At 37.4% G+C, this 17,902-nt stretch overlaps 1 protein-coding gene across 2 annotated transcripts in view; it reads right to left on the bottom strand.

Moving 5' to 3' along the window:
• Nucleotides 1-17,902, bottom strand: part of CHODL (chondrolectin) — a 262,943-nt gene that overhangs the window by 34,970 nt on the left and 210,071 nt on the right. Inside the window, exon 3 of one of the 2 annotated variants that reach the window (XM_033232197.1) lies at nucleotides 7,850-7,918. The exons of the other annotated variant lie outside the window; for it this stretch is intronic. The gene's annotated coding sequence lies outside the window, so the exon portion shown is untranslated. The remainder of the gene's footprint in view (nucleotides 1-7,849; nucleotides 7,919-17,902) is intronic. 2 annotated transcript variants of the gene reach the window in all.

Genomic DNA, 17,902 nt, shown 5'->3' with positions numbered 1-17,902 from the left:
ATGCTTGCTCCCCGCAAAACTTACATGTTGAAACCAAATTCACAATATTGTGGGCATTAAGAGGTGGGGACTTTGGAAGATGATTAGGGCAGGGGGCTCCCTTCTCATGAATGGGATTAGTGCCGTTGTTAAAGAGGCATTTGTTCATTCCTTCCACCATGTGGAGACACAGTCAGAAGGTGCCACTTATGAGGAAGAGGCCCTCACTAGACACTAAATCTTTCAGCCTCTTCATCTTGGACTTCCCTGCCTCCAGAACTGTAAGAAATAAATTTCTGTGGTTCAGTGACCCAGATTACGATATTTTTGTTACAACAGCCAAATGGAATAAGACAAATAGTTATATATTTATTTTACATATATTAAGAAATCAGTATAATTAGCACATTGAAAACAATGATTTTATAAATATTACTGCTTGAATAAGACAATAAAATAGTGAATAATTTATATCATGTTAAAGAAAAATTATTAAGTAAATACTAGAACGCATAGTCAACAAATTGAACAAATGCTAAGTAAAGAATTAATGGTAGAAATGTTGAAGACAGCATGTGTCTGATGGAAGTTTGCCAAACATCAAATTCAACAGTGCTCTTCTCTCTGAGCTAAATGTCCACATAGACCAGGCCTGGAGTGTTCCAGTGAAACTGGGGCAGGATCACTAGAACTGTGTTATAGTGTGGCTAGCCCTCCCCATCATTTTATTATATAAAACTATATACAAGTTTCTCCAGTGGTAACTACCCAGGACCACCAAGACAGTCATCCCCATTACTGTGCCGTGGCTTGGGAAGCCATTATCCAGAACCCCACACAGGGCACAGTAGGACTAGTCTCTGCCATCCTCAGAACACCTAACCAGGCACTTTGGTAAAGCCCTGAGGAGCAAACAGAGGGAAAAGTAAGGACAGATGAAAAGACTCTGAAGCTGGATGACTTTTGCACTTTACAGTAGAGACTGAAGAAGGGAAGTGATACAGAGTGGATGAAAAAATGGTGAAAGAACCTTGAAAAGAGATGTATCAGATACTCTTTTCAATAGGTTAAAAAACAATGCAAGGCAAGCCACACAGTCATGAACCCTGAACTACAACCTGGATATTTGAATGGCCAGTTCGATGCTCTGTCCAGCCCCATTTTCAGAAAGGCTTGAGGCTTTAATGGAAGTGATAGTTGGAAAGGAGGCATGTTTAAATTAAGTCAAATGGAAGCACTGCTGTGCCAAGTCACAGAGTTAGCACACGCACAGTGGCTGGCAACCATGGAAACAATTTCTGCTGAATAGGTTATAAAATAAATAGGCTACCACAGGACACTCTCTGAGCAGTGTCATTTCATGACGTTGGATCCAAAACTCTGAGCATTTTTGTAGGCTGGCAGGGAAAGGAGCTGAAATTTACCTTGTCAAAATCTTCATTGGAATACTACTACTTTATTATAACATTGATTAGTTCTTTCTTCAACTTAGAAGATGAGTAAGATGGTTTCTTCAAAAGCAAGCTACAATTCCCGTATTCTCCCCAGTGGACTATAGTATCACTAAATTAAAAGGCTACTTTTGTCCTTAAGGTGTTCCGCCCATGGATGGGGTTACATAAATATTGGTTGAATTGAATCAAATCCATTATAAAGGTTGAAACACCTGTGCAGGGATAAATGAAAATCATCTAAGTACGAATGAAAGAAAAAAAAATCATAAAATAGAAAAGTATTTGTATTTCTAGCAGTTTATATTTACTTCTTTTATAATCATCTTTTGAGAAAGTCATTAGCATAAAAATAATTTTAGTCTATAATGGCAAAAATTATGCCAAAAGCATTATAACTATGATTGCTTAGTGATTCATAGTCATACATTTTACCTATTCATTGGTATTTTAACACGTAATGCTGCTATTAAGAGATATATTAGCCCACCTTTGGACTCCAGACAATCCTCTTTAAACAAGCTTTATATTTATGAAATGCCACTAGACATAAATTTTCTATTAAGTTCTTCTTTGCATTCATATTTCCTTTGCTTTGTTTCTAATATTCCATAAAAAATTATGAAACCATATTATACGGTGTCAACAAGCATCACAAATAACAAAATCCAAGTAATCATAACTCTCAATAGTTGACATTCTTTTTGGTTTTTATTCCTCTTTCCCCTTCTTACTAATCACAGAAACATAAGAATATTTAATTTAAAAATCACAATTTCACAACAAGTAACTAATAATGCTAATTTTGTGATTCTGAATGTAATCCTGAATCTTGCGTGATTGCTTCATTGAAAATCATCTCTTCTATGTCTTCTATGTAATAAAAGAATAACTATCTGTGGCCTACAATTCAAATGATTTATATAATTTGGTTCCAGATCTTCCCAGCAATTTTCAGCAAGGAATTTTATAGCAAAGCAAACTTTATGTGGAGCCAGGACTAAGAGGACCGTGAATGGCATTGAGAAAATTATCAAAGGAAATGAGATCATTTTAAAGGTAATAGTTTTCTCAGGGTAAGTACAGAAACTTTTTTCCCCTTAATTCCACAACTACAACCTACTTATCATTTGAGGTACATTGTATTACTGCTCAAAAAAATTTACTTTTTCCTCACACCTTCTTTGGGAGGAGTGTAATCCTCCACTTAATTGATTTGACAGTCAAGTCGCTGCTTGAAAGAAAATCTAAAATTCATGGTATTGGCTTTGGGGCTAAATACAGGTGACTAGGAAACTTCTTTATAAAGATTATCCTTTCGTGTTCCATGATTGAATGCTGGGACTGAGGAGAAAACATGATGTAGAGATTATCACAAGATTTAAGACTTAAGTCTGATGCTGTAAAAGTGTACAACTTTGGAGAGGGGGACGTGTTCTTTGAAGTAGGGGTGAATACATTCTGTAGGCAGAGAAAAAGAAGTTAATATTTGTTGTCCAGAAAACGAATTGTGGGTAGACTGTATTATTATTCCACAAATATCCATTCTCCTCACCCTAACATCCATTATATTATGGATTATGAGCATCCATCCCATTGATACTGGCTTGATTATGTGATTTGTTTTGACCAAGGGAATGAGATAGGATACGGCACACTTTTTTTTTTCACACAGCAGCTATATATATACATGCTTACACGTTTTGATTTGGTCTCTTATTTATTCCCTTCTGCCATGAGAAAAATATACCCTTGTTAACCAGTGTTTCTTCATCTGGATCTCAGAATGCCAGATATATCGAACACATCTAATGCACACAGGGCCTGGAGAAGAGATGCCTCTGCCATCCTGCAGACCTGTGAATAAGAAATGAAAACTTTTTGATGTAAGCCATTGAAGTTTTGCGCGTTGTTTGCTATTCAAAATTATCACAGAAAATCTTGCTAATACACAAGTTCATGAGCATCAAATTAGCACTCTGCACGTATGAGAAGGCAAAAGTCATATTTCACCTGATTTCATCTGATACTGTCCTCTTTATACTTTCTTCCATTTTGATATATTTTATATGCTCCCTCACATTGCAAAGGCATATTTTTTCTGTCGTCTGTTTTTACTATATGTCCCTACAACATCCAAGAAGCTACAGAAGATTCATAAGTACATTATTCACCTCATGAGTTCAACCTAAGCATTCTCCCAGACATACTTTATAGACATTTAATCTGAGAGGATTTGTCTTTGTATGGTAAATTAGGAAGGCATTGATAAAAACTGCACACTAGCTGCTATTTTAATCTGGTGAGCTAAAATACAAAAAAACAATGCTTGTGATTGAATTGAGTAGGGATCTCATTATGTAAGTATTATTCCACTATATATTTTATCTCATTATGTCAACACGTTTAGTTAAGATGAAGCCTCTTCTGTTTTACAATAATTCTAAATATCACTAATCAAAACGAAAAAGAGAAAATTGTTGATAAATCAATCAATCTAAATGAAAGAAGGGAGTCACGGCAGATAACAGAGTTTTGGGATGTACAAGTTCTCTTCTAGCTGCTCACAGAACTGCCTAAGGGATCAGGCTGGCCCAAGAGCATCTTTTGATGCCAAATTATACAGCAGAGAACTGAAAACACAGCTGGGATGCTTGGATTATGTGTGTGACAAACCCCCGAGGAACTGCCAGCCAGATGCCCGCAGTAAAGCCAGTGTTCCTTGTATAGCACAGACTTGAAACTAACGATGCATCCCATGATACAGCCATTAAGATAAAACCATCTGTGGGTTTATTTATTCACCATTTTGTCACTTATAGATGTACATTAAGAAAAAAAAAAAACATGACAGAGAACGCGATTTACATGAGAAGTTTATTAGTACATAGACATGGCCTAATGACTACTTGTCCAGAAATTTGAAACTCTCTATCATTCTACCATCTCATGTTGCAACATCCACACTCTTTTGTGTGTGACCCCAGTAGCTTAAAAAATTAAACCATTGGCAGCAATGAGTAAGCTATCAAATTAATTAATTTTTAGTGTGAAATATTGATGTAGTACGTAAGAGGACTTCAGGAAAGTTAATCTTAGATTAATGTCAATAGTTTTTAAAAACAGTGAACAAATGACAGTACCACACAGATGACTAGGATGGTTCCCATCCATTTAAAAGATAAAAAGCTGAAAAATTAGTGTGGTCCAACCATAGCCCACTTATTATTGCTAGTTGTCAGTTATATAATAGTGATACTCATAATAGTGACTTCAACACAAAAGTCTTGTTCTTCTAGAAAGTTGGAATTTTATTTGTGTTTATTGCAAAGCAATATTTTCATATGGATTGTTACTATAATTTTTCTCTGCAGAAAAATATTCCCAGTAAAGTATTGCAGAGATTTATTTTATCTATACCATAAGCAAGTGAATATTTTATAAATTATTACAATTTATAAAATGTTTTATACAATTTTAGTATTTGATTCCATTAACTATCCTGTGTGTATTAGATAATATCATCTTCATTTAACCATAAAGGCACCCAAAACCTGAATATATCAATTTCCCTGTCCTCCCATGTCATTGCATAGATGGCAATTGGAAGAGGTTAAACTTGAATATATATATTTTCTAATCAAATCGACTTTCCACTATGTGAAGAGAAAATTTACTAGTTTATTTTCATGTTTGTCTTCTTCATATGAGTATTACATAGACAAGGCAAAATTAAATACTCACTACACACAACATATATGTTGTAAAGTTTTAAACGAGATGTTCAAACAATGTTTTAAAATGTGAATATCAGACACAGAAAATTTTGACCGTTTTTATGTTAAGAATCTTGGTTTCATAGCAGAGCTATCTATGTTAAAACCTAACGCAATTAGAAAATTCTATAGTATTTAAGTCCAGTATTGCTATGGTCTGAATGTCTGTGTCCCTCCAAAATTCACAAGCTGAAATCTTAACCCCCAAGATCTTGGTATTAGGAGGTGAGGCCTTTCTGGAGGTGATTAGGTCATGAGGCCAAAGCCCTCATGAATGGAGTTAATGTCCTTCTGAAACAAGCCCCAGAAAGCTGCCTTCCCCTTCCACTGTGTGAGGACACAGAAAGAAGGAGCCGTCTATGAGAATACGGGCCTTAACCAGACACCAAATCTGCAGGAGCCTTGGTCGTGGACTTTCTAGCCTCCAAAACTGTGAGAAATTTCTGTTTCTAACCAGTTTATGGTATTTTATCATAGCAGCTGGCACATACGAAGACAGCTATTTTGCTTAAAATTTGTTTGGCAGAAAGATGCAGATAAATAAAAAGAAGAGCTTAGAAATGTTTCAGAAAATTTAAGCTTTTTCTGGGTTGGTACCCATCACTTCTCTCTCTTTCTCTCTCTCTCTCTCTCTCTCTCTTTTGGAGAAAAATAAATTACTACTGTTTTAATCAACTAGTTTAAATATATGAATCCATATATTTATATTTCTATTAAACATATATTGTAATATATTGTATTTCTATTAAACATAGAAATATTAGCTGGGTGTGGTGGCATGCACCTATAATCCCAGCTACTTGGGAGGCTGAGGCAGGAGAATCCCTTGAAGCTGGGAGGCTAAGGTTGCAGTGAGCTAAGATCACGTCACTGCACTCCAACCTGAGAGACAGAGGGAGACTTTCTCTCAAAAGAAAAAATAAATAAGTAAATAAAACATTGCCTTTTCAGTCATGACTCATGTTATCTATAACTTAAAATCTAAATCTATTCCTTGGAACTCTGGGAGAAATGAATATATATTCTCCCAAGTGTGAAGGAAAAGTCTGTGAAAATTACACACTTTCATTTTTTCTCAAAGTTGGCAGCCATCATGGCTATTGTAACAAGACCTACTTTACAAGGCAACAAGATTCTCTTTTGGAAACTGTCTGGCATCTTTTTTAGATTCCTCCTTCCTCCCCTCAATTTTTCTCCCTAGTGGGCTAGATTCCTTTGCTTGCAGTGTCATTCCTCTAGGAGGTGTATATCATCTCTGTATGTCTATGATTTGATATGAGTCTTGAGGATAAATTCCCCCCAGACCTAAAGAATTCATATTTTAAGAGGTTTATTATATACTTGTATGTTTTTTATTTAATTTGGAGTAGGCAGTCTATTTATATTTTTCAATAACTAGGAATCATAAATATATTTACTGTTATGTGTCTGGTTTCTACCTGGTTCCCAGTTTCTCCTGTTCCCATCCATCCCACCAAAAAAAAGTCATTTTTATTACTCTCTTATGTTTTCTTTCAGATATATTATAAGCATATTTAAGAAAAAATAAATATGTATTCTCTCTCCTTTTCCATTATTTTTTACTCAAATAATAGAGTACCATATATAAGTTTTTTATGTTGTCTTTCTTAAAAGTTCACAACATACTTTGGATGTTTTGCAATGAACTACATAATAGATTTTTCTTTTAAATTGCTACATATTTACTTTATTTATATTAACAATATAAAAGGTGGATATGTCTCCAAATTAGTTTAAATGTCAAATAGAATAATAACACATAAGTTATACAATCAGTTTTATCATATTTTTTCCTAATGGTGAGCAAATTTGAGTCTATAAGGCGACAACTATAAGTAATAAGCAATTGTCCTTAAATGCAAGACCAAACACTTTTGTTACATATTCAGAAGTAAACAAAAGATAATGGCTATATTTTGAGAATGGTTACACTTTCAGCTAAGATAATCTAAGTTTTATTCAAATTAAATATATCGCCTCAACAATTGCATCCTTATGGTTACTACATTCATGATAACAGTTATTTTATGTAATAACACAAGTTATAAAAGAATGTGTAGATGTGTTTAAAGTTTCCAATCTAGCAGAAAAGTCAGCACTGCAGTGGAAAAAACACCAGCCTGTACTTCCATTCAAGCTTTCTTATGAAGTATAACATTCTGTATACACAGGAAACACACCTATTGCAAATCACCTTGTCTATAAACGTCTAGTCTATAAATTTATTGTCACAAAGTGAACACACCTGTATAACCAGCATTCTAATAAAGAAATGAATGAATAATACCAGCCTCCCTAAAGCCACCCTGATGAAAAGAACAAGCAGTGGTATTATACTGACTGAAAACAGAACAAATATTTCTTATAAGAAGTTGAAGGAAAAAAAAACTACTATAATCCTGAAAATATTAACTCCAATACCTCATTCTCTGGCTATACCCTACTACTTTCTCAGCTTTCATACTAAATGTTATAAAAACAATTTATGTTTGAAACCAAGGAAATTGCAATTTTCAACAATGGAACATATACGGGAAGAACACATAAATCCATATTCCCAATCCCAAGAGGAATAAGCTCTATACTAATTTGTGCTCAGAATTTAAATCCCAGAGACTATACCCTAAATAGAGGTCCAGGAATAATGTCAAGGCTTCTGGTGGGTACCATCTCTCAGCACCTTTTGGACACCTGAGCAAAAATAACATTAATAATGAGGGAACTTACCCATACTGAATATTGTAGTTTTATACAAACTGTTTTAAGCACTTTACATGATAATCTTATTTAATCTTTGTGTCAACTCTTTGAGGTAAGAATAATTATTATTCAAATTTTAAAGATAAGAAAGTAAGGAGGAGAGGAGCTAGTTTTATAAAACAATTAAAAATGGGTCATCCAGCTTGGAAAAGCCAGGATTCAAAACCAATCAATCTTATTCTAGCGGATCAGTGGCTCAGAAAGTGTCTGTCAAGGGGGTCTAAAAATTCCAAGAATCAGTCTTATAAAAAAGTAGTGGAATATATGACAGACCTCAATCAATTTGGTAGCAGTTTATGACAGAGCTCCAGACTGAAGGGTTCGGGGAACTGGAGAACAAAGCAGTATTCAGAGTCCCAAGGAGATTCAGCAAGAGCCGTGTTGGGCTCCTCCTCATTTATTCCATTGTGATTTCCCTCTAAGGTAGCTTTAGATACAGAGAGTCTCCCTGATTGAAGCTATTTTCCTCCAGCAACTAGTATTCTCTTACTCTATTGCTAACACTGGCCTCTTGGTAATAATTGGCTGCATTTATTTTCATGATTCTTGCTGCTGAAGTATTATTCTAAATTGACTAATGAATATACCCTTTCGTATTGGAGGATAGCATTCCCTGCCTTCTTGTATTAGTCAACATTGGTTTGAGTAACAAATAAACCCTTATGTTTCAATGGCTTTAGACAACAGAAATTTCCTTTATTATCATGTAATCAGATGTGGGTAAAGTAGCCTTTCTCCTTCTTTTTAGTTATGCCATTTGGTGCTGCTGGGTTTTTGAGGTCACCATGAAAGAATAAGAGAACGACGGAAGAAACACATCTACTGCAAATCACCTTGTGCTCTAAGTCCTAGTTGCAGATTATGCTGAGAAATATAGAGGCACATACTTAGTAAATCCTATCTGCCTACCACCTGCAGTCTGGCCCTTCAGAAGATAAGGAAATTCCTGTTACCCTTACTTATTCTGAAGCACTGATCTTAGCATTCTGGTTGGTAAATTGTGGGTCTCAAATTTCATTGGTCATTTCTCCTAGGAGGCCTCTTGAGTTCTTATACAAGTTGTATTTCTTGTAGGGAATGCTATGGACATGACCCTCTGCAAAAAAAGCTACATTTTAATGTAATTTAAATTAATTTAATTTTATAATTTGGGAAGGGGGGAACGTCTTTTCTATCATTTTCTCCTGATCCCAGTGATAAAATTTTACAGCTGTTGAAGATATAGTAGTCTGGAAAATACACTGATTGAATTCTTCCAACAAAATGCTTTGGTTCTAAATTTCCATGACTTTTACTGATTACCACTCTATAATTTCTGATCAGTTTTCCAACTTCTGTTATTATATACCTCCTAATCATTGGATCATTTTACTTTTTAATATTTTCTGATCAGTTTTTCCCACTTAGGTGATTATATACCTTTCAGTCATTGGCTCTTTTTACTTTTTGACTTTTTTTCTATTTAATCCCTCAAGTGAAATTTATTTATTTATTTATTTTTTATTATACGTTAAGTTCTAGGGTACATGTGCATAACGTTTATATCATGTATAACTCCCCAATGCAATCCCTCCCTCCTCCCCCCTCCCCATGATAGGCCCCAGTGTGTGATGTTCCCCTTCCCGAGTCCAACTGATCTCATTGTTCAGTTCCCACCTATGAGTGAGAACATGCGGTGTTTGGTTTTCTCTTCTTGTGATAGTTTGCTAAGAATGATGGTTTCCAGCTGCATCCATGTCCCTACAAAGGACGCAAACTCATCCTTTTTTATGGCTGCATAGTATTCCATGGTGTATATGTGCCACATTTTCTTAATCCAGTCTGTCACAGATGGACATTTGGGTTGATTCCAAGTCTTTGCTATTGTGAATAGTGCCGCAATAAACATACGTGTGCATGTGTCTTTGTAGTAGAGTAATTTATAATCCTTTGGGTATATACCCAGTAGTGGGATGGCTGGGTCATATGGTACATCTAGTTCTAGATTCTTGAGGAATTGCCATACTGTTTTCCATAATGGTTGAACTAGTTTACAATCCCACCAACAGTGTAAAAGTGTTCCTATTTCTCCACATCCTCTCCAACACCTGTTGTTTCCTGACTTCTTAATGATTGCCATTCTAACTGGTGTGAGATGGTATCTCATTGTGGTTTTGATTTGCATTTCTCTGATGGCGAGTGATGACGAGCATTTTTTCATGTGTCTGTTGGCTGTATGGACGTCTTCTTTTGAGAAATGTCTGTTCATATCCTTTGCCCACTTTTTGATGGGGTTGTTTGTTTTTTTCTTGTATATTTGTTTGAGTTCTTTGTAGATTCTGGATATTAGCCCTTTGTCAGATGAGTAGGTTGCAAAAATGTTCTCCCATTCTGTAGGTTGCCTGTTCACTCTGATGGTAGTTTCCTTAGCTGTGCAAAAGCTCTTTAGTTTAATGAGATCCCATTTGTCAATTTTGGCTTTTGCTGCCGTTGCTTTTGGTGTTTTAGACATGAAGTCCTTGCCCATGCCTATGTCCTGAATGGTACTACCTAGATTTTCTTCTAGGGTTTTTATGGTATTAGGTCTAACATTTAAGTCTCTAATCCATCTTGAATTAATTTTCGTATAAGGGGTAAGGAAAGGATCCAGTTTCAGCTTTCTACTTATGGCTAGCCAATTTTCCCAGCACCATTTATTAAATAGGGAATCCTTTCCCCATTTCTTGTTTCTCTCAGGTTTGTCAAAGATCAGATGGCTGTAGATGTGTGGAATTATTTCTGAGGACTCTGTTCTGTTCCATTGGTCTATATCTCTGTTGTGGTACCAGTACCATGCTGTTTTGGTTACTGTAGCCTTGTAGTATAGTTTGAAGTCAGGTAGCGTGACGCCTCCAGCTTTGTCCTTTTGACTTAGGATTGTCTTGGCAATGCGGGCTCTTTTTTGGTTCCATATGAACTTTAAAGCAGTTTTTTCCAATTCTGTGAAGAAAGTCATTGGCAGCTTGATGGGGATGGCATTGAATCTATAAATAACCTTGGGCAGTATGGCCATTTTCACGATATTGATTCTTCCTATCCATGAGCATGGTATGTTCTTCCATTTGTTTGTGTCCTCTTTGATTTCACTGAGCAGTGGTTTGTAGTTCTCCTTGAAGAGGTCCTTTACATCCCTTGTAAGCTGGATTCCTAGGTATTTTATTCTCTTTGAAGGAATTGTGAATGGAAGTTCATTCATGATTTGGCTCTCTGCTTGTCTGTTACTGGTGTATAAGAATGCTTGTGATTTTTGCACATTAATTTTGTATCCTGAGACTTTGCTGAAGTTGCTTATCAGCTTACGGAGATTTTGGGCTGAGACCATGGGGTTTTCTAAATATACCATCATGTCATCTGCAAACAGGGACAATTTGACTTCTTCTTTTCCTAACTGGATACCCTTGATTTCTTTCTCTTGCCTGATTGCCCTAGCCAGAACTTCCAACACTATGTTGAATAGGAGTGGTGAGAGAGGGCATCCCTGTCTTGTGCCAGTTTTCAAAGGGAATTTTTCCAGTTTTTGCCCATTCAGTATGATATTAGCTGTGGGTTTGTCATAAATAGCTCTTATTATTTTGAGGTACGTTCCATCAATACCGAATTTATTGAGCGTTTTTAGCATAAAGGGCTGTTGAATTTTGTCAAAAGCCTTTTCTGCATCTATTGAGATAATCATGTGGTTCTTGTCTTTGGTTCTGTTTATATGCTGGATTACGTTTATTGATTTGCGAATGTTGAACCAGCCTTGCATCCCAGGGATGAAGCCCACTTGATCATAGTGGATAAGCTTTTTGATGTGCTGCTGAATCCAGTTTGCCAGTATTTTATTGAGAATTTTTGCATCGATGTTCATCAGGGATATTGGTCTAAAATTCTCTTTTTTTGTTGTGTCTCTGCCAGGCTTTGGTATGAGGATGATGTTGGCCTCATAAAATGAGTTAGGGAGGATTCCCTCTTTTTCTATTGATTGGAATAGTTTCAGAAGGAATGGCACCAGCTCCTCCTTGTACCTCTGGTAGAATTCAGCTGTGAATCCATCTGGTCCTGGACTTTTTTTGGTGGGTAGGCTATTAATTGTTGCCTCAATTTCAGAGCCTGCTATTGGTCTATTCAGGGATTCAACTTCTTCCTGGTTTACTCTTGGAAGAGTGTAAGTGTCCAGGAAATTATCCATTTCTTCTAGATTTTCTAGTTGATTTGTGTAGAGGCATTTATAGTATTCTCTGATGGTTGTTTGTATTTCTGTGGGGTCGGTGGTGATATCCCCTTTATCATTTTTTATTGCGTCTATTTGATTCCTCTCTCTTTTCTTCTTTATTAGTCTAGCTAGCGGTCTGTCAATTTTGTTCAAGTGAAATTTATAATAGTTTCATATCTCTAATATAGGATTGTACTGGCAGAGAATCTCCTTGCATCCTTGTATTTATAGTTGCCTTAGAAATTTTATCTTGCCTTATTGCATTCAAAATTCATTATTTGGGGAGAGATATCATCAAGATGACTGACTTGAGACACATAGCAGACTTGCCTCCTCCACAAAAAATGACCTAAACATCAAGTATATAACTAAATATCAACAGAGCCTCTATGGGAAAATTCTAGAATCCAGCAGGGTAGCAATAGAGACCCTCTGAGGTACAGAAGCTTAAGATTGCAGCACAATGAGGGAAGCAAGGCAGCTGGCCGGATCAACTCAAAGCCAGGAGAGACTCCCCACTGCAGGAATTAGGTAAGTAAGAGGTCTTCAGCAGTCCACATTCCCACCACAGACACCTGCAGCCCAAGCCACAAAAAAAAGCCCCTCAGCTCTCACAGGCCCTGAGGATAGTATAAGGAGCTGCCGGACATCACACACTGCATTGTTGCACTGAAGGAATTAGTGCAGGTTCCCACCTTCAGTATCCAAGGTACTGCAGCATACCACTATTTTCAAAGTAAAGCCCATACTGAACTACATTCTGCCCTGAAGCCAAATAGCTCTTGCATTTCCAAATCCTCAGGGACCCACCAAGATCCCCCCACATTAGTGCAGAGAGCTTCAGGGTTGCCATAGCACCTGAATCCACGCAGTGCCCTATAACCCAGGATAGAGGCAGTCCAGCACATCAGGGAGGCTCTCCTGAGGACATAGATAACTAAACTGAAGCATGAGCTCCTCAAAGCCTGAAAGCCACCTACCTAAGGCCACTACTACCAAAAGCAAAACTACCTCCCTCCAGCACTGGAGTCACTGCAGGCTTATACATCCCCCTTGGGGTCTTGAGGAGCAGCTTGTCCACCTTGCCACCCATCCCACTGGTGCTGATGCACCCTACTCAGAGGCTGAGGGAGCAACCCCACTTCCCCACTGCCAACACTACCAGTGCTTATGGGTACCACTCATGAGCCCAAGGATAGACCCACCATTGACACTACCATTGCCCATGCACATCACTCTGGATCCTGAGGACTGGCAGAACTGTCCTGCTGCGCCTTATGGTGTCCGTGCACCCTGCTCAGAGGCTCAAATATGAGACCAACAGGGGCCTGCCACCACTAATGCTGATACCTGTAAGTGCCATCTAGGGTCCTAAGGACCAGCTCATTTGGCACACCCATTGACAGCAAAGCCTTACCACAGTATCCAAACAACCACAGCCTAAGACACTAAAGAATTCACAGACATAACCTATGTTGCTAACAGCCAAAGAAATCATACTAAGACTAAGTACCCAACCAGGAACAAAATGGACGCACTCTATCTAATTGAGATGATTGAGAGAGAGATGTCTCTACAGAACCTACTCCATAAAACTAAAAGAAGTGACAATTACACAAGATGTGCACATATCAACATAAGGATATAAGAAACATTAAAAATTAAGGAAACATGATACCCCCCAAGAGAGCACAATAGTTTTTCAGTAACAAATCCTAAAGAAAAAGAAATCCATAAAATGCCTGAGAAGGAATTCAAAATCATGATGTTAAAGAAACTCAGCAAGATACAAGAGAATGCAAATAAATAATATTTTAAAATCAGGAAAACAATTATCTCAATGAGAAATTCAATAAAGAGATAAAAAAGAGACCAAACATAAATACCAGAACTGTAGAATTCAATAAACAAAATTTAAAAATATGACTGAGAGCTTCAACAAAAGACTAGATTAAGCAGAAGAAAGAATTTCTAAACTTGAAGACAAGTGTTTTGGAATAATCCAATAGACTAAAAAAAGAATTAAAAAGCATGAAGAAAACCTATGTGGCATATGGGACACCCTCAAATGAACAAATATTCCAATTTTGGTAGTTCCAGAAGGAGAAAGGATGAAAAAAAAGCATAGAAAACCTATTTAACAAAATAATGGCTGAAAATTTCATAAGTCTTGCAAGAGATATTGACATCCAGATACGGGAATCTCAAAGAACCACAAATGAATTGAACCCAAAAAGATCCTCTCCAAGGCACATTATAGTCAAACTGTCAAAAACCAAAGACAAAGATAATTCTAAAAACAGCAAAAGAAAAACATCAAATCACATACAAAAGGATTATCATCAGACTAATCACAGATATCTCAGCAGAAACATTATAGGAAAGAAGAGAATGGGATGATATAGTCAAAGTGCTGAAAGAAAAAACTGTGAGCCAAGAATACTATATCCATCAAAGCTATTATTCAAAAATGAAAGAGAAATAAAGTTTTCCACAAACAAACAAAAATTATGAGAATTCATGACTAGATCAGGCCTACAAGAAATGCTTAAGGGAGTCTTATATCTGGAAGTCAAAGAATAATACCTACCATTATGAAATACATGTAAGTATAAAAGTCACTGGAAGATCAGATAAATAAATGAAAAAGAAATCAAACATTGTCAGTACAGAAAGCCACCAAATCACTAAGACAAGAAATGAGACAAAGAAAGAAACAAACAAAAATATATGAAACAAGAAGAAAACAATTTTTAAATGACAAGAGTAAGTCCTTACCTATCAATAAGAACTTTGAATGTAAACAGTTTAAATTCCTCAATTAAAAGCTATACATTGGCTGAATGGACTTAAAAGTGACCGAACTATATGCTGCCTACAAAAATCTCACTTCACTTGTAAAGATACACATAGACTGCAAATGAAGACATGGAGAAAAGATATCCCATGCAAGTGGAAACCAAAAGCATGCAAGAGTAGTTATGCTTGCATAAGAGGAAATGGACTATGATATACAAAAATCAAATTTAAATCATTAATAACTTAAATGTAAGACATGAAGTTCTGTAACTACTAAATGCAAATATTGGGACAGCACTTCACAACATTAATCTAGACAAATATTTTGGGGGCTAAGATCTCAAAAGCACAGGATACAAAAGTAAAAATAGACAAATGGGATTACATCAAGCTAAAATGCTTCAGCACAGTAAAGCAAACAATTAACAGAGTTAAGAGACAACTTACAGAATGGGAGAAAATATTTGCAAACTATCTATTTGACAAGAGAGTAATAACTTTAATATACAAGGAACTCAAACAACGCATCAGTAAAAAAAAAAAAAAAAAATACAAGTAACCAGTTAAAAATGGGCAAATAAACTGAATGGAAATATCGCAAAAGAAGACATACAAATGACCAACAGGTATATAAAAAATGCTGGATATCTCTAGTAATCGTGGAAATACAAATCAAAACCACAATAAAACATAAACTTACCCCAATTAAAATGTCTGTTATCGAAAAGACAAAAAATAAGAGGTTGGAAGGATGTGGAGAAAGGGGAACTCTCGTACTCTGTTGGTGAGAATGCTAATTAGTATAGTCACTATATAAAACAGTATGAAGATTGATATGGTTTGGCTGTGTCCCCACCCAAATCTCATCTTGAACTGTAGTTCCCATAATCCCCATGTGTCTTGGGAGGGACCCAGTGGGAGGTAATTAAATCATGGGGGCAATTAGCCCCATGCTGCTGTTCTCATAATAGTGAGTGAGATCTCATGAGATCTGATGGTTTTATAAGGGGCATTTTCCCTTTTGCTTGGCACTTCTCCTTCCTGCCATCATGTGAAGAAGGACATGTTTGCTTTCAGTTCTGCCATGATTGTGTTTCCTGACGACACCCCAGCCCTGTGGAATTGTCAGTCAATAAAACCTCTTTCCCTTATAAATTACTCAGTCTCAGGCAGTTCTTTATGTAGCATGAGATTGGCCTTGATACCACAGAGAGTGGGGTGTTGCTATAAAGATACCCAAAAATGTGGAAATGACTGTGGAACTGGGTGACAGGCAGAGGTTGGAACAGTTTAGAGGACTCAGAAGAAGACAAAAATGTGGGAAAGTCTGGAACTTCTAAGAGACTTTGAGGGCTAGGAAGACAGGAAGATGTGAGAAAGTTTGAAACTTCCTAGAGACTTATTAAATGGCTTTGACCAAAATGCTGACAGTAATATGGACAATAAAGTCCAGGCTGAGTTGGTCTCAGATGGAGATGAGAAACTTGCTGGGAACTGGAGTAAAGGTTACTCTTGCTATGCAAAGAGACTGCTGGCATTTTGCCCCTGCCCTAGAGATCTGTGGAATTGTGAACTTGAGAGAAATGATTTAGGGTATCTGGTGGAAGAAATTTCTAAGCAGTGAAGTGTTCAAGAGGAAACACAGCATAAAAGTTTGGACATTTTGCAGCCTGGCAATGAAATAGAAAAGAAAAATCTACTCTCTGGGGAGAAATTCAAGCTGGCTGCAGAAATTGGCATAAGTAATGAGGAGCCCAATGTTAATCACCAAGACAATGAGGAAAATGTCTCCAGGGTATGTCAGAGACCTTTGTGGCAGCCCCTCTCATCATAGGCCCAGAAGTCTAGGATGAAAAAATGGTTTCATGGGCCTGGCCCAAATCCCCCCTGCTGTGTGCAGCCTAGGGACTTGGTGCCCTACATCCCAGCCACTCCAGCTGTGGTTGAAAGTGGACAAGGTACAGTTTGGGTCATGGCTTCAGAGGGTGCAAGCCCCAAGCCTTATCAGCTTTCACATGCTGTTGAGCCTGCAGGTACACATAAGTCAAGAATTGAGGTTAGGGAACCTCCATCTAGATTTCAGAGGATGTCGAGACAGAAGTCTGCTGCAGGGCAGAACCTCATGGAGAACCTCTGCTAGGGCAATGTGGAAGGGACATGTAGGATCACAGCCCCCATACAGAGTCCCCACTGGGGCACTGCCTGGTGGAGCTGTGAGAAGAGGGCCACCGTTATCCAGTCCCCAAATGGTAGATCCACTGACAGCTTGCACCGTGCACATGGAAAAGCCACAGACACTCAATGCCAGCCTGTGAAAGCAGCCCAGAGTGGGACTGTACTCTGCAAAGCTACATGTATGGAGCTGCCCAAGGCCCTAGGAGCCCCCCTCTTGCATCAGCGTGACTTGGATGTGGGACATGGAGTCAAAGGAGATCATTTAGGAGCTTTGTGATTTGACTTTCCAGCTGAATTTTGCACTTACATGGGGCCTGTAGCCCCTTTGTTTTGGCCAATATTTCCCATTTTAAATGGATGTATTTACCGAATGCCTGCACCCCATTGTATCTAGGAAGTAACTAACTTGCGGGCTCATAGGTGAAAGGGACTTGATTGTCTCAGATGAGACTTTGGACTTGGACTTTTGGGTTAATGCTGGAGTGATCAAGACTTTGGGGCACTGTTGGGAAGGCATAATTGGTTTTGAAATGCAAAGACATGAGATTTGAGAGGGACCAGGGTGACATGATATGATTTGGCTGTGTCCCCACCCAATTCTCATCTTGAATTGTAGTTGCTATAATCCCCACCTCTCTTGGGAAGGACCCCATGGGAGGTTATTGAGTCAGGAGGGCAGTTACCCTCATGCTGCTGTTCTCATAATAAGTGAATTCTCATGAGATTTG

This window comes from Trachypithecus francoisi, unplaced genomic scaffold, assembly GCF_009764315.1.
Source record: "Trachypithecus francoisi isolate TF-2019V2 unplaced genomic scaffold, Tfra_2.0 Lachesis_group14, whole genome shotgun sequence".
Lineage (NCBI taxonomy): Eukaryota > Metazoa > Chordata > Mammalia > Primates > Cercopithecidae > Trachypithecus > Trachypithecus francoisi.
Note: the sequence above shows the minus strand (reverse complement) of the source record. Positions and strands in the feature narration are given on the sequence as shown.